This window comes from Crotalus tigris, unplaced genomic scaffold, assembly GCF_016545835.1.
Source record: "Crotalus tigris isolate CLP2741 ecotype Arizona unplaced genomic scaffold, ASM1654583v1 scf7180000024370.6872682, whole genome shotgun sequence".
Classification (NCBI taxonomy): Eukaryota; Metazoa; Chordata; class Lepidosauria; order Squamata; family Viperidae; genus Crotalus; species Crotalus tigris.
In genome coordinates, this window is record NW_024100540.1 from 5,687,695 (window position 1) to 5,715,008 (window position 27,314).

Sequence of the window (27,314 nt, forward strand, 5' to 3'; positions counted from 1 at the left end):
GCCAGCCATGCCTTAGGCCCTGCCAGGACTAAAGATATGTCACACAGAAACAATTTGAAGGATCTACAGCCTACTGTTTCATTTCAAAGAAACCTAATTCTGGTGCCAACCTCACATAGCTAAGCTGATTAGCTGATCTAGAGAAGTATCAAACACGCTGTCTTGCATCAAGTAGAGCTGCCTGGTTGCCATTCTAGAGAGCTTCTGAAGGCATCTGGATGAGCCAGATATAAATGCAAAGAAGTGTGAGGCTCACAGTAAAAGAGTTTTGGTGGCAGTACATATTCAAGGGAAGATCACATGCCAAGGTTCTTAAGCACCAGAGCTAGTATATGACTGAGGCCCAGGAGCTGAAGGGCAGACATTAATCCAGTAAACAGCAGACCCACCATTAAGTTTGAATTGTTAGAGCTCCACTCAAACCTTCATTGCAAATTTTCAGAGAAGCCTTTATAGGCTCTTACTACCTTCAGTCAACAGGAGACTTACTAATGACTCCTTAAACTGGCTTTTCAGTGCCTGGCACTTAGCTAAATCTGATATGTCTATGGGCATGTCTACACTTATTATTTAAGCTTCTCCTGCCCTTAACTTCTGATGGCTAAAATATCTTAAGAAAATCCTGTCTAGACTGAGACACTTTGACAACTCCATGCAACGTATCCAGTCTGGATTTCTGGCTACCATCCCATTTTTCTGTTCTAGGAAATCAATGACCAAGTGCTTTCTTTCCTGAGGACAGATCTTCCTAGCTCAGTGGTTCTCAATCTTTTTATACCGGCGACCCCGGTCATAAGGAGGCGGCGCGCATGCACTGCGCCGCCCCCGCGCGCATGCACTGCGCCGCCCCCGCGCGGCACGCATGCACGGTGCCGCCCCCCTCCGCAGCACGCATGCGTGGCACCACCCCCTGCACGGCATGCATGCACGGCGCCGCCCCCTGTGCGGCATGCATGCACGGTGCTGCCCCCATGCACCACCCCTGCGCAGCACGTATGCGCCACGGCACCCCCTGCGTGGCGCGCATGTGCGGCAGCACCCCCCAGCACCGCCCCCTGCATGGTGCGCATGCGCGGCGCCGCCCCCTGCGCCGGCTGAAGAAAAAAAATGGCGGATCGCGTTGTTTGGCGACCCCCGTGAAATGGTCGATCGACCCCAAATGGGGTCGTGACCCACAGGTTGAGAACTGCTGTCCTAGATATATGTATGTGTGACTGAGTGTATGTGTGTGTTCTGAGTGTTTATATATATGACATAACTTGGGGGGTTCAATTCAATTTATATTGTCAGCTACTAGGCTTGTTATCATAAACACTGAAACAAATGTATCTATATATCTATATTTATATCTCTCTTTGGATCAGACTCATTTAAAAGTGTTGGAAATTGCTCTACCTGAAAAACACAACAACAAAGAGCCTATCCTATTATTAGGATAGATTTATATAGATTTGATCACTGTTTCTTAGTTATGTTATAATTCCCCCCCCCAAACACATTAACTTTATCACTACAGAAATCCCTTTGAATTTCCCAATACTTTTGTTTAAATTTAAAGTTCAGCAATTCATTCTTTAATTATTTTTCCAGTCATTCCTAGTAGAAGACATTCACCTTCAGCACCCCAATAACCTACAGGCTATTTGGGAGTTTGGAGGTAATCATCTTCTATGTCACATGACTGGAAACATGATAAAATTGTGTGCTGTTAGGGTTTCTTTCTTTCTTTCTTTCTTTCTTTCTTTCTTTCTTTCTTTCTTTTCTTCTCTCACTGTCTTCTCTCTCCTTAAGGCATAATAAGAAGCCCAGGGAAAGAAATTTAGTACTGTAATTAGGCAGTCCTAAAGGATATTAGAGACTATGATAAACACTAACTCAGCTGAAGGGGTGCTTTGGCCTCTGCAAAGTAGTCAGTGAACAGTTAGCCTACCACAACTGATAAATGCCATTCAAAATGGGCAAGGTTCACTTAGGTGGATATAGTATGAGAAAGTATTCTAGAAGATGAAAAAAATACCTTGGCGGTAAACAGGGATTAGTAGGGGGAATTGTTGCCCATTCCTGCCTTCTAGAAATGATTTTCAGCCTATACTGTTGAGAGAGAAACTGAGAATTGCAAGTAAGCTTTAAGATATGTGTTTCAACAGGAAGGTTTGACTTTCCATTTTGATGCTCCAGACTGTGACTGTGGTGATAGGCTTCTAGTAATAATTGAAATATTATTGTTATTTCCTTGCGGTCATGCCAATTAAAATTTAGAAAAGAGCCCCTGAAAAAACAGGAGCTGTGAAACAAATGGTCTTGCCTACTTAAAGAGTAAATCCAGCTACTATCACCAGTTATCCAAGAAAACAATTTTCAAAATGACTTCATTATATGCTGTAAATGCATTCAAGACGGGGTCAGAAAAGACATGTGCATAAGTGGAAAGACTATGTGATGGGAAGGTTATGATAGCCAGTTGCTGCGACAGTTGCCATTTGGGCTTCTTGCAGGTTCAGTTTACGAGAGCAATATACTAGTATATACACTGATAGCTCCTTCGCTTAAGGGATAACTGAGAAGGCTCAATTATACGTACAGAACTAGTCCAGCTCTCTTCTATTTATTTGAATGCAAAATTATATAGTTCTTTGCCTGACCCTTAAATACAGAAGCTAATCCCCCAGACATTTTATTCTACAAATGTCCCCCTAATATGCAATGTCTAAAGGTATGTTTCCTCCCTCCCTCCCTCCTTCCCTCCCTCCCTCCCTCCTGCTAAATCTTTAAATTTTACCCTTATCTAAAGCATCAGTAGACCTCTGGCTATGATTGTTTGCCATAATCAAGAAGATCATTAAGACAAGTGAATTGTGCTGAAAAATGTCATCTTACCTCTTTCTTCCCCACCTTTTCATTCTGTGTCCCATTTTTGTCATTACAGGTCATACCCCACTCCCTACTTTATACATAGTGAAGTGATAAATGCATCAATGAACAGATTACTGGAGGCCATTTCAATCTGGAAACAGAAAACCTCACTCAATTGCCAGCTTTTGTCCTGGAGAAAAAAATAAAATACCTATAGCCTGAATTTGTCTTTTTTCTCTTTGTGCTCTTGAAAATGATTGATAATCAAGAAAGAGTCCACATTAGAGCTCAAGGGAAGTTGAAGATGAAGTTGCTTTCCCTGCTTTCAGGGGCAAGAGGACTATTTGCATGAGATGAAGTTATCCCATAAATGACCATGACCTCATCTTGACTTCAGTGTGAGATAGATAAATGATAGATAGAATATTGAGGGGGGCGGGGAGAGGGAGAAGGAGATGTTTCTGGGTTTCCTGCTACAATGTTTCCTACAAGAATGTCAAACAGAAGATCAAGGACATCATCATATTATTTAGAGAACACTCATTAATACCTACGTTACTGTGCATTTCACTTCACACAAGTTATTGAGCTATCTGTAATTATAGAAACCATATGACTAATAGTTGACATTCACAGCTGCTTTTGCACACAGAACTGTATGTGGGATATTTATTTATTTATTTATGAGACTTATATACCGCTTTAAGTGCAAGCACTCTCTAAGCGGTGTACACCAGTAAGCAATGTATATATATATTTACATTGCCCCCAACAATCTGCGTCCTCATTTTACCTGCCTCGGAAGGATGGAAGGTTGAGTCAACCTTGAGCCGGTGAGATTTGAACCGCTGACCTGCTGAACACAGTCAGCTAAAGTGGCCTGCAGTACTGCACTCTAACTGCTGCACCACCTCGGCTCTTATATACAGGTATCCCAAGGTGCTTTTTCAAAAGGCATCTGGACTTTCTTTGTTTTTCCTTGAAGACGTTTCACTTCTCAACCAAGAAGCTTTTGGAAGTTCTGCTTCCAAGAAAAAAACATCTTCAAGAAAAAAAAACAAGAAAGTCCAGTTGCTTTTTGAAAAAGCACATTTGGGACAACCATGATCTGGATGACTGAGAATCTCTATAGACAAACACACAGGCATGCACAAATTCATTATATTTTTGTCAGATTCTAGAAATGTTTCATACCAAATGCATTGCTATATCTTGATTGCTGTACTTTTAGTTTCTATGCAACTTTATTAGTTAGAAAACATAGCAAGACATGTAGAAAGCACCTGACTGGGAACAAATTTGAATGTTGCAACCATTTGATGATGCCACCCTATCTCTTCTATAATGCTGTTGCCCATATAAGTCATTATTTGCTGAATTAGGACAATGAGACTATGTCACCAAGGTGCTTTTTTAGAGCAAAACCATGGGATAAAGATATAATTGGGAGTCTAGATCCAGGAAACGACCACACATCTTTCTACAGCTTCACAGCATACATAAAAGAAATACTCTACATAAATCTTCTTTCGTAACATATGAAACATTTGTAAAACACAGCCTTGTGCAGCAATGTGTAGACCTTTGGAGCACCATATATGGAAGTTGAACTACATTGATAGATTAAGCCCCATTTCTTTCGAAAGTATAAATGAATTTTATATTCTTACTGCCTTGAAATCTGTCAGAGGGCAGCATTCAAGATTAAATAGAGTCTATTTGCTTTGTCTACTGAGAATCAAGTATCAGTTTCATAGGCCGTATTAGATTACAGGAGTGTTATTATGTTTGACCTAGAAAGATTGTATCCAACCACTTATTTCTAGCATTTTGATATGCCACCTGGGTAATTAATGACAGTTTCTGTCCTGTCCAGTGGCTAACCAAAAATATCAATTTCACATGAAAGATATCTAACATCAAATGTTCAATTTTAATATAACTCTAATTACCTGAAATTGAAAAAAGAATATTTCAAATGTGAGCAAATATCATTGAATACTGATTATAAAGGAACCTGGAATAATAACTTCTTACTTGAAAATAGACTTTCAAAGACAGTATTAAAAGACAGCCACAAATATGTGACTGGCATGCACACATGATTCTGATTTAAGCTGCAGGACTGAGACTTAAATCAGATTTAAATCAAACTGAGACAAGACATTTTCCCAAACAACAAAGGCAACAGCAAACCTATCCATTATGAGGGAAAAGAATTTGCAGTAAGGAGTTATGGAGAATCAGAAGTCAAGAGTATTTAGCAATAGCAATAGCACTTAGACTTATATGCTGCTTCATAGTTCTTTACAACACTCTTTCACCATTTACAGAGTCAGAAAATTGCCCCAGCAATCTGCATTTTACCAAGCTCCGAAGGATGAAAGGCTGAGTTGACCTTGGGTGGGTCAGGATCAAACTACTGGCAGTGAGCTGAATTAGCCTGTAATACTCATTCTAACCACTGTACCACCACAACAATTTCATTTGCTTTCCTTTGCCACACCCTCTACAATTGCCCATGAAATATCTTCACAGCGTCTTCTGCATATTCCAGTGGTTCAGTTATCTTTGCAAAGTAAGATTTACATTCAGAAGAACCATTGGCAGTGACCTCTTAAAGTATATAAAACACGCTAACAGACATCTTTGTGTTCATGGTTACTGTAGTTATGGTCCTACAATTTCACGTCATCTCAGGGATAACTGGCCAACTGATTTATTGCACATACAAACCTACCTCTGAGGAAGTTATTAATTCAGGGCTGATTGCATATCAAAACTTGTATGAAAATACAAATTCTTGAGATGGTTCTCTGGTTAGTGGAAGGCTCTAAATACTTGAAAAACACCAAATTAAATGTTTCATTTAAAATTGTTTAGTTTTCTCCTCCAAAGCTGGAGACAGAGACTATAGGATGAATTGGTTACCACTGCTAAACTTGAAGACAGGACTTTGAATCTGGAAAGGAACAGTGTGATATTGATTTTCCTGTCCTATTTCCCTGCCAGCAAACCAGAAGTGCCTCTGGCTAATATGTGGAAATCCTGAACTCTGGAGAACTCCTTAACGGGGTATAAAAAGAAACTCAGGATCAATCCCTTCGGCTTTCCATATCTTTCAGTAGTAACAAATTTAGCTCTTGAATAAGCTAGTAATTGAGATTTCTTGAAGCAATATGGAGTTCTGGAGCAGTATGGTAGATGAAAACAACTCTGCTTTTGCAGAGTTGACCAGTGTGGCTGAAACAGAAGTCAGTGAAAGGATCAGTTCCTTGGAACACTTTGGAACAGAAGACAAAAATTACCATGTTTCATTCCATAAAGATTCTTTTTGCAAAAAGAATGAAAAACAGGGGACCTGAAAGGTCCGTGAACTGCGGGAATATACATCTTGCATAAGTTGCACTCGACATCTTTCAAAGAAACACTGGTGAACCTACCAAAAGACAAGCTCTAATACACCAGAAGATTTTCCCTCCACCCCGGATGAAAGAATCTTTAAGTGAATTTCAGGATTAACAAGAGAAGATTTTAAAACAGCAAAAGGTGGACTAGATTGTTGATTTTTGACAGTTAATGGGCTAGATGGGTTTGAAAAACTATTTCCTATAGAGTATTTAAAAATGTATAAAACAATATGAGTGTCAATGCTGCTAACATCAGATGTTCTGCATTGACAATAGATGGAAATGTAGCCATCTTTTTCCCTCTCGCTTTTAGAGTTAGATGATGCTGGGAGGGGGGAATGTGAATGAGAGTCTAGCTAGACATAACAACACTAAACTTGGTATGAGAATCAAGGTTATTGAGACCAGAACTGATAAAGAATTGGCGGGCTAGAGAACTGGAGAGGAAGCCTGCGCTTCAAGCTAATTGGGGAAGGTGATTTATGACTGTTAATTGGAGGAGGGAATTGTGCTTTGATACTAGGTACCCAGGGGAGGGGAATTCAGTTTTTGGCTTTGATTATGCAGTGCCGATTTTATGCTACTCGAATAAAAGATTCTTTAAGGTAAAACAATGCCTTGAAGTTCTTTTGAAGAGTTTCATCTGTTGGAACCATGACAATATGAGGTCTTTGAAATGAATAGCAAAAAATCTTCCTGTGGAAGGTTTTGTTGATTGGAAAATAAGCAGATGATAAGAGGGGACTTGAGGGCTGGATAGAGGGAACCAGAGAGAACAAAGGATTGCTCTTAAAGAAGAATAGATCCATTAATACAATGAAGCAATACTGTTTGGCTAAAGAAGAAATTAAAGCTGTTTGGGAACAATTTACTCAGTTACAAGATTGGGTGACATTATAGCAGAAGAATAAAATATGTTATTGTATGAAACAGACTGAGATTGTTCTGAACGTGGATCTGGAGTTTAAAAATATACTGGATTATAACAATAATATGAAAAAAGACGTTGTGGATTTGAAAATGGATTTTAAGAATGCCAGATTATAAGAGTGATACGGAAAATGATGCCAAAATGGATTTATAAATGAAACCAATTGATGTCTTAATAATCAAAGGGGTCATACAAATAATAAATCAGAACTAAGACTTGGATTCACAAAAGGAATGTATAGAAGCAAGGAAACTCAAAGAGACAAAAAGGAATTGTTCAAGCTGTTTCTAGAAGGATAAAAAGAGAAAATGATAAGAAATCAACTTGTGGGATGCTACTTAATGGGACTAAACACTAAAGCTTTTTAAAAATGAAAAGATTTATAAAGGGAATCTGTTGGATAAGGGTTAAAATATATGTGTTATGGGTTTGGTAGCTGTTAATGGGATTTTTTAAAAAAACCAGGACTGTATAACAAGGCTTTAAACATTTGTTTATAACTGGAGAGAGATTTCTTCTGCTTTATTTTTTTAGAGAAACTGATAGATTTGGATTATAAAATTGAATTTGTTTTGATTAAGATTAAAATACATATATTAATATTTCTAGCAGCTCTTAATGGAGACTTGCTGATTAGTATTGAATGATATATTTCTTGTAACTTGACTACTGAAAATGGATGACATATGAGAAGAAAAGATTGTTTTTAATTGAAGTACAGGAGATGGTGTTAAGTTAGCCAAATTGTTTAAATTTGTTGGGGGAGGGGAGTCATTTTTTTATATATCATTTTTTTCTTTTCTGTTTTCTATTCTTTTCTCTCATTTCACTTTTCTTCCTGTTTCCTTTAATTTTCATAGTTTGTCTTTGTTTTTTATCTTTGTATTTGTCAGCTTTAAATTTTTTTTAAAAAAAGAAATTTGTTGGAGCAATCCAATTTAATATCTGAATGTCTCTGTTAATGGATGAGAAAATGAGTTCTTTTCTGCAATGGAATCTGCTCATCTGCTTGTCAGTTGTCTACAATGCGTTATGAGGAAATAATCCAAATCTATCTTTATAATGTGTTATAAACTGAAGAAGTGACTATTACTAAAATGCTAGTGTTAAGAACCAGGCTAACACCTGGTTGAGCCCGTGGACCAGGTAAATAAATACTACTACCTTTGTTTTCATTAAAAAAAACACCAATGTTAATTTTCTTTATAAAAATCCAAGCCATATTTTTGCTCCTTACTTCCGCATAAAACTTTCCCCGATTTATACAAGCTAACTTCATAAGTTATTCTCTTCCCAAATGGATATTGTATCTTGATGATCTTTCAGAAACTGATGGCTGACTTTCAGTCACTATCTGTAATTGGAAAAACACTGGAGATAAGAAAATTTATATAAGAAAGTCAATAAAGAATATTAAGCAGCAGAAATGGGGAAGAGGATGTGAAAACACACCCTACTTGATGTGCATGAAATTTCTGTTTCCTTTACAAAGAAATATTCAGATGTTTACTTGATCTGCCATCCACAATGAAAATTATCGGGCCATTGAAAGACAGAGATGGAAACAGGCACTGGGGGGGGGGGACTGCCTGTAGCTAACTACATAATCTTTCAAGCGGATCTGGAGGATGCATTTTCTTCTTTGCTGCAATTCACCTTTTGTCCTGATCCACTAAGTAGCAGCAACTTTAAACTCTCTGCCACTCTTTGCTCCTGAATTGACTGGCAAACAAGAGAACTGCACTGGATACAGGATGCTGTCCAAACTACTATATATGGCTGTATAGTATATATTCTAGTAATATAATCTTTTCCTTCTTTACTTGCATACAGTAATTGGCTTCCATAGTTTGCTATGGCACCTGAAAGATTATTTCCATTGAATGAGTATTGATTTGTTTACTTTATTTTCTGTTCCGCATTTTTAAATAGCTACAGGATTTTCAAAGTTTGTTATTTGTCCATGGAAAGGTCCCAACATCGTCCAGAATTCAAGATTTGAAAATAATTCCAAAACTTTAACAATTTGAATACAGGACAATGAAGAATAAGAGAAACAAATCTTTTACAATCAAGGTGTGGGGCCAATAAACTTCCAGTCACTAAAAATGGAACAAAAATATGTTAACAGATTATTAAAAAAAAAACATAGAACAAGCCTTTCAATTTTTTGGGAGGGGAGGAGGGGGTAGATTTTCACAATGGACCACTATCACTGAGATCTCTGCTCTTATGTCCTCCAAGCAGGCCTCAGGGGTAGGACATCTAGAGCAAGTAATCTTGAAGATATCCAGGCCTGTAGGGCAGTGGTCCCCAACCTTTCTGGCTTTGTGGACTGGCAGCAGCAGTGGTGGTGGGTGGGAGAGGGAATGGTTCTGTGAGTGGTGAGTGCAGTTACATTTGTGCCAACAGTGGGCACACACCTGCTGTTCTCACAAATGGAGCTTTGCACAGGTGTGTACTCACCTGCCACTCACACAACCCAGTTCTGAACGGGCCACAGTCCAGTACCAGGCTGCAGCCCAGAGGTTGGGGACCCCTGATGTAGGGCTTTCAGAAGATAATAATAGTCCAGAAGTGGACTGGCAGCCAATGCAACTGTAAGGATGCTGCTTATAAATGCTATGTGCTTAGAGCTCAAAGCATTGTTAGAGACCCCACAGATCCAATTTATGGTCTATTTCTCTTGCTCCCCTCTGGGAGGAGGTTTTGAAGTATTTCTAGCAGGACTACCCAATTCTGTAGTAGCTTTGTTCCCTATGCTATCCTTCTGGTAAACTCACAAGATTCATTTTTCTCACCATGCAAATGTATATATAACCCCAACTAGACTGTTGTTTCTCTGTGTCATATAATATTATATGCATAATTCTGTATTTATTTATTTATTTTTGTCATATTTACGTAGTGTATATCTGAGGTGGTGACTCTTTGAGAGCTGTATGCAACAAAATTTCATTTTAATGTATGCCAAAGTGACAATAAAAGTTATTTATTCTATTATTTTATTCTATTCTGCCATGGCAGAGAAGTCCTGCCTCCTTAGACTCGCCATATGTAGGCTTCCTAGAACATAGCACCCAAAGCATATCATCTCTGCCAGGTCTAATGAAGTGGGCAGATGTAATTTGAGAGAAGCAATCCCACAGGTAACCCGAACCCATGCAATGAAAGTTTTAAAGGCTCAAACCAGTACCTTGAATTGGATCCAAAAACAAATTGGCAACCAATGCAGCTTGTGAGGCAGAGGTGTGACATGTGCTGTTCTAGAAGTACACATAACTGTCTGTGCTGCTGTATTCTGCAACAGCTGAATGAATACTCTTCAAGGGCAGCCCCATGTGCAACACATTACAGGATCCAATCTGGAAATGACTAAAGCATGAGTGGCTGTGAGCAGGGCCCTCTAATCTAGGGCAGGCACAACTGGCACACAATACAAAGTTGTACAAAGGGCTTCTGGTTAGGCATCATGGCATGACAGGTGCAGGAAAATGGGGCTCCATCTTCCACATTTGATTTTGCCCTGCTGGGGACCCTAAAAAGGGTTGAAAGTCACCCCGGAGAGGCAATGAAGAAGGAGAGGACCCTCGTCGATCCTTCTGTTTGATCCAAGGAAGCCCTCCAAACTGGTGGGGGAAAGACTTGCCACATTCATGTGGCCATCAGAAGCTGCTAACAACTGAAGAAAATAAGCACTAATGAGCAACTTTTGAGCAACGTGGATGGAACTGGGTGAGACTTTATCCTCTCTTTATGACTTTAAGACTTTTTCCTGAAAAAAAAAAACGCCCAAAGCAAAGAGTCCCCTTCGATGAGAGAGGGAAGGGGAATTTCTGCCCCATTCGCTCAGGAAAAGAAAAGCGGTGAACTAATTGCTTGGGGGGAAAGCAGAAAAAATTACAAAATTAATTTGGAATCAATACAGATATATAGCTTTGAAATTTGGGGACTAAAAGTGCTTTTGAGACTTTTTTAGAAAAAAGATTTGAAAAGCTTGCAATATAAGTTTGGATTTAAAAAGCTGGAAGATGTCATCAATGACATTTAGTGGTGAACCACGGTACTACAGTCTATTATTCTTAAAGAAAACTTGGCTTGAAGCCCAGACTTAAATAAGACTTTTGTTGTGCTTGGAAACTTTCACTTTTGAGTACTGCATCTGGGAAAAGGTGGAAAAATCCCTCTTGGGCTGCTTATCTGTCTGGCAGAGATGATAAACTATTTTGAAACTGGCCTGCCTAGATTATGGATACAAATACTAACTGACTTTTAGAGCTGTGTTGTGGAGCTATTTCCCTATAGAAGAAGCATGCATTACTAATTGAGATGGTGCAATACTTTGGATTATAAACTTTTGATTGATGAACAACTTTTAATTGCTTTTTTTCTCTCTGGACATAAAGGATATGTTTTTCATTGGACAGAAAAACTTGAATTTTGCTTATATTTGTTTAGGGGAGGCTTAAGGATGGACTGATAGGCTGGCTCAATAATTTGGAATTCAAATGACAATGGACTGAAACTTTTTAAATCCCTAAATAGATTGAACTATAAAGACCACATACAAAAACAAAATGGATGTTCCATATTTAGCCTTAAATGGTAAAAAAAAACCATCCATAACACTTGTCTTCAAAGCCCCCAGCTTGACATACCAACAAGAAAATGTTGATAAATCTCAAAAAGAAATTCTTTCTATGCTGAAATCAATACAAGAGACAATTACCTTACTTCATGATGAGACTAAAAATAACACAAAGGAGATAAAAGAACAATTTACTAATCTAAACCTACAAATTCAGAAAAATGACTACAAAGAAGGAACTAGTAATCCAGAAAATAGAAGGAAAATTAGAGGAAGCGGATCCAAAGATGGAGGACCTAAAGGAAGGAAGCAACAGACAGACTCAGACAAACGAAGAATTAGAAGACATAGCGATAATATTGGAAATAGAAAAGATATCTTACCTGTCAAGATCTCAGAACACACTTGAGGATAAGAAAGAAGAGATGATCAAAGGGAAGATAAAGCTGTCAGGAGAATTGTGGAAAATTGGAGAAGGATGGAGGCTTTTTAATGAATATAAATGAGCTGAGTATTCTTCCAAAAACACTTTAATCAAATTATCATTCTTATTCCAAACAATATACACAAAAATAGATATTTATGCCATAGATTAGTTTGCCAAATATATCATGAGGTATCATTGGCATATTGATAATAACTCACCCCATGGCAACAGATGAGCTCTCCCAGAGGCTTCATGTAGATGTTAAATAGGAGAGCAAAAAACCCTGCAGCATCCCACATGGCAGAGACTGAGGGTGGGATCTCTCCTCCCCAATTACCACCAACTGGAATCGACCTGACAGAAAGGGGGCAAACCAGCACAATACTGTGCTACTCACCTCCAATCTTCCGATCTGATCCAGAAGGACACCATGTTCAATGGTATTGAAAGCTGCCAAGAGGTCAAGTATGGCAAGCATGGACACATAATCCCTACCCCACCCTTGCCAGGGGTCATGGAGAAGTACAATCAATGCCATTTACATTTCACATATGACCTGAATCCTGACTGAAAGTAATTCAAATAATCTGAAGGTCCTCTGAAGCTGCTGTGCAACCACCTTTTCAGTCATCTTCCCCAAAATGGGGATCTTGAATGAAAATTGTCCATAATGATGAGGTCCAGAAATGGCCTTTTGAGGAGAGGGCAAGCTAAAGCCTCTTTAAGTGTTAACAGAACAATTCCCTCACTTAAAGAAGAGTTAGCCACTGCTAGAACCCATTCACATACCTTCCCTAGGCCACTTCAACAAACCAGGTGAGGCATAGATCTAAAGTGGTGATGCTCACAATCCTAAGAATCCTGTTCTCTTTTTCAGGTACAACAAGTTCAAACTGTTCCCAGATAACTCAGTAAGACTCCTTCCCAGGCATCTTCTTTGGTTCTGCAACAGGGCCGGTGTTCAATTGGAAGGAAATCCAACAGATGCTGAACTAATTACTCCACATATCCCTGCAAGAAGTTCTGTGAGCCCCCTCTACCCAAAAAAGGATTATGTTATTTGGAATGGGGCTGTGGGGTGCCTATCTGCAGGCACAATAAGGGCAGAGAAGCTCTAGTGCTTTGCCATCCTTACTTTTGCAAGATAGGCCTTAATAGCAGCTTTAACCCATGTTCAGTCAGGTTCATCCTTTGCTGAGTGATGTCTAGAGGTGTCTTCTCTCATTTCATCTCCCTCGTCCATGAACCACTGGGAATGATAGGATTCCCTGGGAAGGGGGGGGGGAGATTGCAGGGGCATGATCCAATCCACTGTCTTAAATGGCCCCTTGTTCCAAAGCAATAACCAAGCCTTCTGATGGACTGTGCAGCAAACTGCTTTCGGAATTGGAAATGTAGGATTTAGCACTCTCCTAAATTGACTGTCCAAGTAAAAATCCTGCAACACACTCTTAACTTTTTACTTTTCTCAATGTTTATGAAAAAGGTGAATTATGATTAATACCAAGGATTTTTTTTTTAGATTGGGGTATGGTAGGCATCCATTGCATTCATGGGTGGTTTATAGTCCCTATCAATTGTATTCACAGGATAAGGTGCATCAAAAAAAAAAAAAAAAGTCAAGATGGCAGCTGCAATCGAAGCTCTGTCTGTTTTGTATGTGCATGTGCATTATGTACAGACATAAGGATATAACTGGAATTTCAATCACATTATTGTGGTCACCAATTTGACTTTTCTTACTCTCTCCTGCAGAAAGCCCTGATCCATACGCTGGTTGAAAAGAGATGCTCAAAGCTATTTGTAGACATGATTTCTCAGTTTAGAGAAGCTACAGAAATAAGAGGACTTAAATCTCCATAGTTGAATCCAAAATGACAAAACTAAAAGCACAAAGGAAAATTAACTGCATTCTGTAAAAATCTCAAGCTTCATTTGCTGCTTGACTTTTAGGCACTTTCTATTTTATTGTAGTTCTCTTTCTAAAGTTCTTTTTTCTAAAATCACTTTCAGATCCCTTCGGTAGCTTATAAAACAAAACCAAGAAACCTTGACAGTTCTTCACCTTCTAAAGCAATTACTATTTTTTTTGCACAAAAAAACAAAATTAAACTTCTATATCAGCATTTATGAATAATAATTTTTATGGAATATAAAGTGCTACTTTCTATTTCAAACATACTATTGGCCTGTATCACTACTTTTGAGGTTTTGCACTATAGACTATAAAAATCCGTAAGTTTTCCATGCTATAAATATTCAAGACTTACTGGAAGTACAAAGAATAAAATCTGAATTGTAGTTTTTTAATGGTATGGCATTAAATGCAGTATTATATTTCGATAAAATTGACTTTTTTGAAAAACGAAGATTTACTGTATCAATGTAACCCAAGTAGATTTTCTGCATGAATAATTTGGCCCTCCCATCACTCTGAATTTGAAATTCCTGTTTTATGAGTTGTATTTGACTCTTTATTTTTTCCATTAAACTCGTGGTAATTAAATGGGGAATACAGGAAACTAGTAAGATCTGTGTAGATGCCAAAGGTCTATGAAGTGCATGACAGTAAATCTAGAGCCAGCCATTATGCATAATTTTTATGTGTTGGCATGATTAAACCATCTATGTCCTATTTGTAAATAGAAGGATCATATAGTTCCTCATTAGGAATGCAACTAAATATAATTATTGCTACAGGTGAAATCCTTGTATCTTTTTAAAAATCTTCACGCTTAGTAAACACAACTTTTGTTTGCAGCAAAAGCATTATAAAAAGAAGGGTTTATGTCATTAGATGCTTACTTTCATTACTTATGTACATACAGAATAACAAGATTCAAAATGAATTATAATTCAAGAAATCATAAGTGCAAAGGAAAAAGGAGGAAAATCAGCTATGAAGCTTTGGGGTACATTTAGATTATACTGGGTCCCTGCCGAAGGCTTGAATTAGAAACCTTACTATCCCAAACTCCCATGCAGTAATACTAAATTGAGGTCTAAGCACACCTGAGAACATCAAGTTAGGAAACGCTGCTTAATGATTTACTGTTTGCATAGCATGAAAACCTAAATAGTTCCATGGTTTAGTTGCTTAGTGTGTTGTGTGATCAAAACATAATTTAATGGAACATTTAATAAATTTAAAAAACAACAACCTTGTCCTTGTTAGAACATCTCATACTCAACCTACTTGATTAGAAACAGAAATGGCCAGGGGAGAAAATAAGAACTAGTTGACACACTGTTTTTTTGTGCAAGGCCTTTACAATCCTCTGATTGCTTTTCTTAGTGCTTATTTCAAGATGACATTTAACGTTTTTTATCTCAACTATCCTATTTTGCTTTTTAATGGTTTGGGAATATGCCCCCTGAATCTCATTCAGTGCTCTTTAGTTTTAGAAAATCTCATGTGCAAATAACAAAGAAATCTTCATATTCTAAGTGTTTTGGAAGAAGTATTAAAAAGAGAGCTGCTTTTAAAAGCTACAACTGCTGCTCTCGCTCCATATTACATAAATATCATTATTTTAGTTTTATGGTATTTTCAACTAGGGATACACATCTTCCTCAAGATTTGATTTACAGCTAGATTTCTGGGATTCAAGCAGTTGTTAAATGTGCTTTATTGGAAGCTTCACAATTCAACTTGGGTTCCAAAGCCAAACTTTCTTAGCTCACATTGCCATTTATTGAAAAACTAAAAAAGGTATTTTTAAAACAAATGGGAATCTACCATGCTACAGGCAGCATCTTCCAGCATGAACTCTATATATACTATAATGTCTTTTGATCTCATAATGACCCAAAAGCTCTCTATTATTTTAAATAAAATAAAAAGCTGGGGAGGCATCCCCTTTCTTTATTTGAACCCAGTCTAGAAATCATTGTGTAAGAGGGTCGGTTCTTAACTAGGACTGCTGAATCTGAATTACCACAGGGTGGCACCAGAGAGTCAACTTTTGTTACTATTTCTTGTCTCCCATCTCACGTTGTCCAAATTTTTGTAGCCTAAATATGACATTTCTATCCTTTCTTTCCATTCTTGCAAATCATTCTGCCTTCCACCCCGTATTAACACCATTTCACACAATGTAAAATTAAATAAAGCATAATAGTTCAAGATAAAAAAGCTATCAAATATAGATCAGACAAACATCTAGCTTTAATTAAAACAATTTGCTTACTAACTAAACTCCAAGGCTTAAGAAATAAACTAGCAAACTTAAAATTGCTTTTAAAAAAAAGCACAAATATCTTTGAGCAGAACTTTAAATGCTTGCGACTGTTGGGCGTAATTTACTGGTTGAAATGTCCTAGCCTGCCTCAATACAATGTCATAATATTAGCTGCCATTTTTGTCACTTCCAGTTAACTGACTGAAGCGGTCACAGCATCCCAGATGTCACTAGAGCAGGGATTCTCAACCTTGGCAACTTTAAGACTTGTGGACTTCAACTCCCAGAATTCCTCAGCCAACTTTGCTGGCTGAGGAATTCTGGGAGTTGAAGTCCACAAGTCTTAAAGTTGCCAAGGTTGAGAACCCCTGCACTAGAGAAAGCTGATATGAGTTCTCTTGATGCTGTTAATTAGAATAGAAAAAAATATTTTTAATATTAAAAATCCTCGTGACTAACACTTTTTATCAATAAAGGAGAATATTTGTACCTCAGGGTTGAAATGAGGGGTCCTTTTTGCTCTCTGACCTTGGTAGTTTGGGTAGTAAAATGTCTGCAGGAATACAACCAAGCTCGGAGAGGCCCTCATAAACACTTTTATTTCTCTCCATTCAAAGCAGTCACTGAAGTAACAAAACATTATTGTGATGCGGAGCCACAAGGATGAAAATATGCTAATAATTTCTACAAATACTTGCTCTTTTTTCTCCTCCTATGTTAAGCACAACTCTTTGTTTGCCTAGAGAAGAACTTGATAATACAACCAAACACTAATATATTTATTCTCTACTTGACTTCTTATTCACTTAAATGTTAGTACATGGAGGAGATGTATGTTTTCCCATTGTGGGATTCGGGTAATCCACTCCCAGTGACTGATTTATGAAAAATGATGACTCACGGAGAACCATCTGTGGTTGTTTTGGCTATCCAGTAGGTAGTTCTCCTTTGGGCTCAGAGGTGGACTTCAAGCTTAAGCTCCAGGTTCCACATATTTTCCAAGAATGTGCACAGCCATATTTATAGACAAGACCCTTGCAATGAGTCTTGCCCATTTATAGAAATTCTTGCCACCTAAGTAAGGGACCTCGGGGTTAATGGCTAAGAAAAGTATGAACAAAAGGATTAAGAAAATAATGTGGCCAGGAAGATTAGATGGCTTTGTACCTTAGCTCTCTTTCTCCATTGAAAAAGCAGATATCCAATTCTACTAGTTGAAGAATTCCAAATACATTTGCTTAACAAATGGACTGTTCCACATAACTTTTTCAATCTGGGCATTTATTCCATACCTTTGACTTCTTCTTTTTTTCTTTTTTAAAGTTTCAACAAAAGATCTTTCAAAGCAGGGTTTATATAATTTTTACTAGAGCTACTTCTTTAGATTGAAGTGCTATGTAGGCTTTGAAAATCTTCCTTTTTAAGGAAGTGAACAGTGATCCAGCTTTAGTTTGCTGTATTACCTCTAGTTTATTTCTTCTGTTGTCTCTGGATCTTCTGATACCCACAACTGTGCTGTGCTAAGGCTGATTCCCTCACCGGAGAAGCAAAAGAGAGCAGCTAAACCATTCAGGCCTCCTGGAGATATGAAATCTGCCCATCCTCTTTCATTTCGCTTGGCTGTCCCTATCTGAGCTGAGATGCAGTCAGTTGGACACTGCTCAGTGATGGCAAGACATGAAGGTTTTCAGCATTTCTTGGCTCCCATTGGGTGGTCATCCAGAATTATTCAGCCTACTTTGTGCTTGGGAGCCATTTTATATACCAGAAGCCTGCAAGTATCTGCCTGACATCTGAGCAATGTATTTGGGCAGACAATAAGAATGAGCCTCATTGCTCACCCACAGCATCTCATACCAAATCCAAAACGTAAACTCTCCAGACTTCCCAGCCTTCTGCTAGAGAGAGATGAGGTGAGGTGCTTTCCAGTGTCAGCTCCTTTTATTTTCTGACATTCCCAAGCTTTGGAAGAGTGATGTGGTTACCAAGGAAACCCACATAGAAGTGTACAGGGCTGCCACTTCCCTAAGTGTAGAAAATGCCAGCAATCCACAACCAAGCTCATCTGGCTGGCACATTGCCAATTAGTGGCAGCTTGACTATGTGGTGGACAAGACAAAAGAATATGATGTAAAGAGGAAGGTGTGTGTCCCTCTGTGTGTGTGTATGTATGTGTGTGTGTCTGTGTATCTATATGAATGTGCATGTGTGATTCAAAACAGCAGCCCTGACATCTGCTTTGGTTAGGACAGGGGTAGGCAACCTTGGCTCTTTTATGACTTGTGGACTTCAACTCCCAGAATTCCTGAGCCAGCAAGGTTGCCTACCCTGGGTTAGGAACTTCTTGGTTTTACGGTAGCAGCCACAAAGTTAGGCCTCTCAGGAATACCTCTGCACTGTCCATTGTTGTCCATTCACCTGAAGGTAAGAAGAAAGGACAGCCAGATGTGCTGCCTTTTACAGCTTGCAGCAACCAGGAGAGAGAGAGAGAGAGAGAGAGAGAGAGAGAGAGAGAGAGAGAGAGAGAGAGAGAGAGAGAGAGAGAGAGATCCTGAAACAGTTCAAGGATCTTGGATCACAAAGAAGTAGAATTGGGTAGGTCTAATTTAATGAAAAGAAGTAGTGGTAAGGGTGATATGATGGCAGTGTTCCAATATCTCAGGGGCTGACACAAAGAAGAGGGAGTCAAGCTATTCTCCAAAGCGCCTGAAGGCAGGATAAGAAGCAGTGGATGGAAACTAACCAAAGAGAGAAGCAACCTAGAACTAAGGAGAAATTTCTGGACAGTTAGAATAATTAATCAGTGGAACAACCTGCCTCCAGAAGTTGTGAATGCTCCAACACTGGAAGTTTTTAAAAAGAGACTGGACAGCCATTTGTCTGAAATGGTATACGGTTTCCTGCCTGAGGAGGGGGTTGGTCTAGAAGACCTCCAAGGTTCCTTCCAACTCTGTTATTCTATTCTATTCTATTCTATTCTATTCTATTCTGTTCTGTTCTGTTCCGTTCCGTTCCGTTCCATTCCATTCTATTCTATTCCTGCCAAATAAGAAGTGGGAAATAATATTGGGATGCAGAATCTGCCTTGTAAAACAGAAAGGCTTCCTTACTTAAGCCAACCAAACCACCAATCCCAATATGGTGACCTTCAGAAGCTGGATTGTAACTTTCAAATTCCTAGCTACCATGGGAGTGCCCAACACCAACTCCGATAAGGTAGCTAGAATCCCAGATAACTCCCGCCTGTTGTTTTGCACTAAACGCTCTTAGAAAAATCACCATCTCTAAACTTCAACTTTTCACCGGCACTTTAATTATATAGACTAATAAGAGCATACAGAGCATAAGAATGGTTCAGGATTGTTATAAGCATGTCTAGATAATATCAGCCTGTTATATTCTTAGACAATCAAGGTATATATTGTATTATAAATGGGTATGCTTTGAATGATCTTAAATGTGCGATAAGTGATATTCTTTAGACAGCTGAAATGCCATGCCTGAATTCCTTGACCATTATTAATTCTCACATTCATCTTAAATGTTAGATACTTAGAGTGACCATAAGCAGAATAACTCTGCTGCAAAGGGTTCAGGTCAGAGAAAAAATGAGGAGACTGTTACTTTATCCATAGACAAGTCAGGTTTCTTAATACAAATGTTAAAGGTAGCAGGATCATGTGAAGATCCAGCACAGGTCAAAAGATGTTTCATTCTTTACTACTAATTTAACGTTTCTTTCTTAAGTCTAATATAGCAATTGTGTATGCATGTGTATGCACTTTTATATATGCATGTGTATGCACTTTTCTCATTTTGTTGTTAAGGTGCAGTTAAGTCCATCACAGGAAAAATGAAGTAAAACATCCAAAAAAATCAGTGAGTGGAGTATCAAAATCCCTGACTATATTTCTTATGTATGGTTTCCACTCTGAGAGAATTCAACAAGTTTCAAGGACACTTCCTCATTCGACCATTTTGTACTAAAAATGTATAGCTGGTGCCCTCAGGACATTACTGTATTAGGTTTATTAAGATGCTCGTCTTCCATGTGGGCTGACCAAATTCTACCGAGATAATTGGAAGACTAGAGTTAAGTCCCTGTTCCTCCCACTCTCCCTATCAACATCTATGGCTACCTTTTATTTGAATTTCAAGGTGTACTCTCCCACAGCTGAATCTCACTGTGCATTTTTATTGGCAAGAAGAGCTCAAAAGAGGGAGGGAGAGAGAGAGAGAGAGAGAGAGAGAGAGAGAGAGAGAGAGAGAGAGAAACCCAAGTGTTTCATTCAAAGCTGGGGAAGTTTATTTCAAGCCTTCATAATACAAGAATATTTTTCAGGAGGAGGAGAAAAAAACCAGTAAATAAAAAAGCAAATATTCCTAAAAAGAGAAAGCGATTATCTTGCTGCCAGTGGTGTTACCTGGCAAAGTAATTACGAGTGATTATTTACAACCTTGCTACTGTTCTTAAGGTTGCTTTGCATCTGTTCGGTGCACGCTCAGAAAACAGCCACAGAGGGGAACATCTGTTTTCATCCGTAGTCAAATGCAAAATTTCCCAGGCGGAAATCTCCCTACTGTTTCCGTGGGCTTTAATTATGTCTGCCTCTGTACCCAGGGTCATCTACCCTCCTGCAGACAAACAGAATCTTGGGCTTGGCTGGGAGCAATCAATATAGCCTGGTGCTGTTCCACTTGCTTTTCTTCTACCTTAGATCCCCTGCTCACCAGGGTAAGGTACAAGTGATGTGGAGATGTCACCTCCACTTTCTGGAGACAGGCAGGCACAGCAGAGGAAAGGAAAAGACACCACAAAGGAGTGGGAAAGAAGCACTGTAATCAAGGCCTTATCTCGGCTGACAAGAGAAAATGTATATGGGGGAAAGAAGGCTCCTTGTGAATGAAGAGGCAGCCCTCAGGGCCTTGTCAATTCCGCTCACCCATAAAATCTCTATAGAAATCTGTCAGAGAAATTTAGCCAATGCTGGAAGGAAGCTTTACAGTGGTCTCTCAAGATCTATGCTGTCCTTAAAGTGAGGTCATTAGGTAGGGGAAAGGGGAAAGGGGAGGGCTGGATAGTGGAATAACTGAAAGGAAAAAAAGGTCCTTCACTGAAACCTCAGAGCTCAAGCTATGATTGTCTTGAATTCCTCACAGGTACTGTGCAAGCCCTGGTGATCCTTTCTCTGATAATTAGATTAATAATTTTCTGAAGAATGGCTTTCTGCAATGAGAATTAATTTATTTGCTTATATATCAGCTATGTGCAGTTTTACTGATAAAATAGCTTATCTTGTTTGTCTTTTGTGAAACTGGTCTGTCTCCCAATGAAGAGCTGAAACCTCTAGAAACACATCTTTATGCATGATAAATTGTGTTACAAAAATTATTTTATTCACCTTCCACTCCCTGTTTTTGCCTTTCTAATTGCCAGTAAACATCAGCCCTTCAGGGTAGACCCAGACTAGGGAACCAAAGTCGTGCAGACTCATACTACTTCCATTAGAAGATTATAGTCACAGAATCTTGCAAGTATGCATGTACTTCCCCCTTCCCTCCCCTTAGCTGGAAAGAGAACTAAGCAGAGTCTTAACTGATATAATTTCTCAGGTTACAGTTCTGCCCCAGACTCAGATTTCTTTTATCTGACCACTGTCTTGGTAGCAGCTCTTCCTTCTTGATCCTCAAGGTCATTCTTTCTATGCATTAAAAAAAAGGCAGCACAAGGTGTCACTCTTGGTGATACAAGTCAGCACAGATTGTGTTGTGAAAGGTACATAGCATATAAAGCTTATTCAATTGCACTTAAGAAGCAAGAGTTGAGATTAGTGTAAAAAAGATGTTGAGACTCTAGAAAGAGTACAGAGAAGAGCAACAAAGATGATTAGGGGATTGGAGGCTAAAACGTATAAGGAACGGTTGCTGGAATTGGGTATGTCTAGTTTAATGAAGAGAAGGACGAGGGGAGACATGATAGCAGTGTTCCAATATCTCAGGGGCTGCCACAAAGAAGAGGGAGTCAAGCTATTCTCCAAAGCACCTGAAGGCAGGACAAGAAGCAATGGATGGAAACTAGTCAAGGAGAGAAGCAACTTAGAATTAAGGAGAAACTTCCTGACAGTTAGAACAATTAACCAGTGGAACAACCTGCCTCCAGAAGCAGTGAATGCTCCAACACTGGAAGTTTTTAAGAAGAGACTGGACAGCCATTTGTCTGAAATGGTGTAGGGTTTCTGCCTGAGCAGGGGGTTGGACTCGATGACCTCCAAGGTCCCTTCCACCACCACCACCACCACCACCACCACCACCACCACCACCACCACCACCACCACCACCATCATCATCATCATCATCATCATCATTATTATTATTATTATTATTATTATTATTATTATTATTATTATTATTACTATGGAGATGAGGAGGAAGGCATACAGCCAGTCTTTCCTCCCCACCAACTTTCCACAAGTTTTAGAATCTTGGAATGTCAGAATTCTAAAATTACGGAAAGCCAGCATAGAGTTCTCCTTTGTAGACAATAGGCCAGAGGTCCCCAACCTTTTGGGCACCAGGGACCGGTTCCATGGAGAGAGGTTTTTCCACGGACTGGAATGGGTGTGGTTTTGTGTGCTGTCTGCATCCCGCAGATGGGGCTTTGCTTGTTTGTGCAGACTGGTTGCTGGCATGCCGCGGCCCGGTACTGGTTCACAGACCAGGGGTTGGGGGACCCCTGCAATAGCCCATTATGTCTAGAAATGTTGCAAGAGAAGAACTTTGCAACAAAGAATGACTGCATAAGGCAATGTTTTGGCCATTTGATAATAAAGTTATCAAAAGAGATGTTGTCCTTTTTCTCATTTGTAGGGAGTGGAAGTGAGGATTAATTAAAGGGGAAGAAAAGGAAGGCTTTTCAGAGGTGCACTGGTCCTATCCTCAGCCTTAAAATAATTTAATCCCAGAAAATGGATCAAAAACACATTGTTGAAATGCAGTAATTTTGCCCCATAATTTCAGCAGCACAATCTCAAAGTGCAAGGAGAGGAGATGGAAAGCAAAATCCTGACACTCATTTTTTTTGGGGGGGGGGGGTTTCCAGATTTTCTCCTCTTCATTTTTAAAATAAGATACACAATTAAGAGTCTTTTGAAAAATTATTCTAGCATACATTCCTCATCTAGGATATTCATTATAGGGTTTTTTAAATAGCTTAAACAATGTTGTTCCATCTTCTTTTCAGTTCTGCCTTGAATAGCCCCCTTTTCATTTATAATCAATACCTTGGTGTGTGCATTTTTTAAAAAGTACAAAATTAGATGCAGAAATACTCTTTTTTTTTGTTTGCTTGTTTCTCTGCCCATTAACACTTTCAGCCTAAACACAGATGATACTCAAGTTTACTATAACAGAGAATAATATTAATGAAAGTAGATTGAACAATAAATAAAAGATTCTCGATGTTACATTCATTTGTCAATCAGGGCATTGATGGACTTGTCAGCATTTCATCCACTTTATGGCCTCTCATTTTTCCACTGGAACTTTTATAATGTATTGAGGAGTATGCTGTGTTTCCTATATGACATCTTTATATACAACAAGAGTGGCTTAACACATTATATAGGGATTCCTCTGAAGTTCATTCAAAAATTTCAACTCCTGCAAACTGTAGCTGCAAGAATTCACACTGATGCAGCCTGATGTCATAACATTTCATTCGTCTTTCTTATCCCCATCTCCATAACTCTCCAAATGAATGCCTTCATGTTGAACCAATGAGTGGAGAATATGTTATTTTATTTGAAATTTTAGTGGCTTTTTCATTCTCCCTCTCTCTCTCCCCCTCATCTCATATATCCTATGATGTTCCTTCTATTTGTTAATTTTCTCACAACTGAAGCTCTAAAGACTGAGCACAATCAAATCCATTTCTAAATCAGTTCTTTAATATGCACTAAGGAAAATTTTCTTTTGGCACCATTGCACAACTGCTCCTTCTTTTAAAAAGAATATTCCAAATATATTGGGTAAATGTGTCAATATTATTTAAAAAATATTTAGTACAAACTATATAAAACATATGAACAATAGGATAAAATGGGAAGGATGAAGAAAATAACGAAGAGTGCCAAAGTAACAGAATAACAGAATTGGAAGGTACCTTAGAGATCTTCTAGTCCAACCTTCAGGTCAAGCAGAATACCTATACCATTTCAGATGAATGATTGTCCAATCTCTTCTTAAAAACCTCCAGTGTTGGAGCAGCCACAATTTCTGGAGACGAGTCATTCCACTGATTAATTGATGTAACTATCAGGAAATTTCTCCTTAGTTCTAGGTTGGTTCTCTAAGGCATGACAATCAACCCACTCATCCAAAGGACATTTTTTTTTGAGACAGGATTTCAGAGTAATAACTTTCAAATGTCTCAGCAAAATTCTTAGTTGATAGAATTTGAACAACAGGATGCTGGCTGGTGAGAAATGTGAGTATGCTTAGAGTGAAAGTAGATTTGGATTTTGCCATGGTCAGACTATGCCAAAACGGATTGGTACCATGCTTACATTTGCACAGAATATAGTACTATTTGTGATATGAGTATGACTATCTATCTTTTGTATCTTATGAAAAAGCTTTATGTGGAAGCTTTGATTTATCCAACCATGTTAAGCAGCCCAATGGCCCAATTATGTATAAACTCACTGGATGATAACCACAACATATGGAAGACTGTAACCTGGACTGTAAGAGGCATTAGTGATTAAAAATCATGAATTAACAAATGAAAGAAAGAAAATAGGAAGGTGCGTGGCTATGAAATGGAGAGAAGGGAGATGAATGTAATAGAACCATAGTCTGATCTTGCGAAGTGGAGCCACGTGGTGCAAGGAATGAAAATGTCGATTTAATTATGAATGAAAAGGATAAAATAACTATCAGAAAGTATGTATTACTATCACCTGAGCTATTGTAAGCAATGAATGTTTGTTGAAAGAAGCAAAAAGTCTGCATATGAGAGCTCACTTTGTTATTTGGAAGAGAAAGATGTGAGGAGAAAGAAAAGTAAGTTGAATCCAGAGGAAATGGATTGTTCACAAAGAGTATGCATTAAATACAAAGAAATAGGGTCAGGAATATATGGGTACCAAAATGAATGCATACTGAATACAAGAATGAGTGACAGTTCGAAAGAAGTACAGCCAGTGATTTAATGATATAGAAAGAATGAATTATTGATGCTCAAAACAAATACATAAAAGAAGTGTGAGCAGATTGAGAGGAAGAGGAAGATAAAAAAATTATGATTGGATGGAATCAACAAGAACATGAAAAAGAGAGTTGAGAAGCTGAAAGAAAAAAAGACAATGTATGAAGCAGTTTATTGGCATAGGGGAAGCAAGGATGATTTGCAAGGATAAAAAGCTATGAAGAAGTATAGTGAATGGTCTTGGGCAGGGATAGGCAACCTTGGCTCTTTTATGCCTCATGGACTTCAACTCCCAGAATTCCTGAGCCAGCATAGTCTTGGGAGTTAACTAGATCAGTGGTTCTTAACCTTTTTGAACGAATCGTCCCCTTGAGCCAATGAGGAAGTTGTCATCGCCCCCCTCCCCCAACATAACCTCTCAATCACAACATAGGAAATAATTCTTCAATTTATGCAAACCTTTTTTTTGTTTTCTTTAAAATTGTCATCAGGACATATCGATGCAAATAATTTATTTCCAGTCTTTTTCCCATATCTCCCATATTCTGGCCAATGGCACGCCACTGTATGGGTAGAGGCTGCTGCGCAACGCGCATGAAGCTAAGCGATGCGTATTCACATATGTATGGCGTTCTGTACTGAAGCTAGCTGGAGGAAATTTGAAAACACAATTCAATCCACTAATAGCGAGCGATCTGATGTTTTTGTACGACAGATATACAGCGATTCGCTGTACGAAAAAGTCTCAAAAGTGTCCCCAAAACTTCTCGCTCCATTGCCCCCATATCGCCCCCTTTTCATTCCTTTGCCTCCATGTCGCCCCTTTTCATTCCATCGCCCCCCTGAAAAATGAAATCGCCCCCTGGGGGGCAATATCGCCCAGGTTAAGAACCACTGAACTAGATTTAGCTATATCTCTTTTTATTTTTTCCTTATATCATGCCTCTAATGTCTTTGGCTTACCATCTCTTACTATATTTTGTCGATAAAGGAGAATATTTGTAGCTCAGGGTTGAAATGAGAGGGTCCTTGGTGCTCTTGAGCTTGGTGGTTTTCTTGCAGGCATTTCATAACCCAAACTAGGTGGCCTCATCAGTGCATTTGCTATAGCCTGCATAGCGTTGCTTACCCCAAAAGGAAATTTATGACAGGTGGCTAGGAAGGTAGGTAGGTGAGTAAGAGGACCCTGCCCAACAAGACTGTAAGCCTCTTCTGCTCTCTTCCTACTGAAAAAAAGTGCAATGAATAAAAATGAATAAATAATAACTATTCTATAGTATGCATTAAATAAAACAATATCCTGTTCCCTACTGATATATAATAACCTGGAAGTCTTGAGTAGCTAGAATTATAGTTCCCAGAATGCTTAACTGGGAATTTTCAGAGGGCGTCAGATTGGACAAGTTTTATTTAGAAAACAGAAACAAGGCTTCTGGTTCCGGTTCGCGGTGTCTGCGATCATGTAAAGAGACTCGTCTCTTCACCAACTGATTTTCCTTCGCTGGTAGACCCCAAAGGGGGTTGAAAGTCGCCCTGGAGGGGTGACCACCGATGAGGGGGCTTGCTGGTGACTGCGGGAGGGCAGCAGCTTCTCCCGTGGCTCCAGCTGACTCCTTAGGGCCGACGGAGTAAAGATCGTCCTGTAAGATGGCCGATCATCTAGCTGCACCAGCCGAAAGTCACAAAAACATCTAAGCATCAAGAACCACCATGGAT